The sequence below is a fragment of the Cicer arietinum genome, chromosome 4 (assembly GCF_000331145.2).
Source record: "Cicer arietinum cultivar CDC Frontier isolate Library 1 chromosome 4, Cicar.CDCFrontier_v2.0, whole genome shotgun sequence".
In the NCBI taxonomy this organism is placed as follows: Eukaryota; Viridiplantae; Streptophyta; class Magnoliopsida; order Fabales; family Fabaceae; genus Cicer; species Cicer arietinum.
This window is the reverse complement of record NC_021163.2, coordinates 29,480,964-29,482,680: the sequence shown is the minus strand read 5'-3', so window position 1 is coordinate 29,482,680 and position 1,717 is coordinate 29,480,964. Positions and strand designations below refer to the sequence as shown.

The window sequence follows — 1,717 nt, the reverse complement described above, 5'->3', positions numbered from 1 at the left end:
AAAAGCCTCCCTCTTTCTTTCTTCTCTTAAAACCTTCAACCCATTCTCAAAGGAAACACTCGCACTTCTTCGCTGTCTCATTTCTACCATTGCAACGGTGAGTTTTGTTTCTCTTTTCATTCAATTAACATTCTAGGGTTTTTTGTTTGGAGAAGGCTATTATGTTGCCAATTGATATTAAAAAATGATTTTTTTTTCCCTCAATTTTTGGATGGATATTGCTTCTTAGGTTATTGTTTGTTTATGTTGAAGATTCTTTCTTTTGGAAAATGTTTCTATTAAATTGTTTATTGTGATAATTGATGGATAGAATGTGTTGTTAGGGTTTAACATTGAACCCTTCTTCGTGGAGATTTAATTGCTAGCATTGGCACTATTAGAAAACAGAAGAAAATGCATTAGGTTAATTAAAACAAGGTTTAATTCTTTGGATTGAAAAACTGAGGGAGTTATGTTAGAGATAGTACATAGTATAGTATACATTTTTTTTTTCTTGGTCCATTGACAGTATGATAAATACCACAAAAAATTCACACAGACCGCTAGCTCCCGGTTCGAACCCGGGACTAGATTTTCAACCTAACCATATTTGACATTTTTCAGTTGAGCTAGGTCTTAAGAACATATACATTTCTGTTATGACTAAACCATCAATGTAATCCCTATGATATCATTATCTCTCCAATTTAGTCTTTAATAGGTAGTTCATGAAGTATATAAAATCTGTCAGTGTAGTCCCTAAAGTATATGAAGATCCGTCATTTTAGTGCCTATAATATCTTGATAGCAGGACTAAATGGATGGTTTGTTCTATCTGTTATTGTATGGGCTGTGCTCCTATTCTGTTATTGGGTCTAAAGCCCAGAGCTGTTAGACAGCTGTGAATTAGTTAAGAGTTGGTTACAACTGTAATATAAATACAGTTTCTCCATCCTGTAATTAGTTACAGAAAAGATCAATCAAATTGAAGTTCAGGAACTCTGCAGTTTTCTATGACTTTCTATAACTTTAGGGTTGCGATTTACAGTGTTCTTGCTTATGTTTACACTTCCAATGTTACTAGTATATATGAATTGTGATGGTGATAATTCAATTAGGGATCCTTCTGTTGGTGCTGGAGTGTCTTAACTAAATATTATTTAGTAATTATCTAACAGTAGAATATAGTGGTTATAGGTACTGTAGTTCCTAGATTGTGCAAGCTGGTAAAGTGATAGAGCTTGAGCTAGATGTTTGTTAAAATAGGATTTCCTTGATTAGTATTAGTGAATTTAGCACTTATATATCAATGCCTTAAATTGTAATTCATTTGCTCAAGTTAAACAATTGAATTTCTTGAGGGGATTGGTTCTCTTAGTGTTTTACATGTACTTGTAAATTGAATGATTAATGATATAAATTGAATGATATGTTTAGACTTTTAGCCTTTGCCAAACTATGAAAATCCAGTGATATTGATCATTTTAGAGGTGCTCAAAGAATAGCCTTTAGAATGAGAATGAAATGTATAAAGGGGGAGAGAAGGAGGGAAAAATAATTACTTATGCATGAACACAGATACAATTGAACAATAATATTTGAAAGTATTATGTAGAATAGAAATTGTAAGAAATCAAGATAAAAGCTTCAGAAAATATTTTCAGAGAAAATATTGTGTAATCATTTCTGTCTATCTCTTCTATGAGGACCAGCATATATAGCAGAGAAACACACAAGA

General features: G+C 32.0%; 1 protein-coding gene across 3 annotated transcripts in view; it reads left to right on the top strand.

The window, feature by feature from the left end:
* Positions 1–1,717, top strand: part of LOC101491037 (protein EMSY-LIKE 1) — an 8,525-nt gene that overhangs the window by 209 nt on the left and 6,599 nt on the right. For all 3 annotated transcript variants that reach the window (XM_012715019.3, XM_012715018.3, XM_012715017.2), the window contains exon 1: positions 1–97. This exon ends at the window's left edge or, in 2 of these variants, runs on beyond it. The gene's annotated coding sequence lies outside the window, so the exon portion shown is untranslated. The remainder of the gene's footprint in view (positions 98–1,717) is intronic.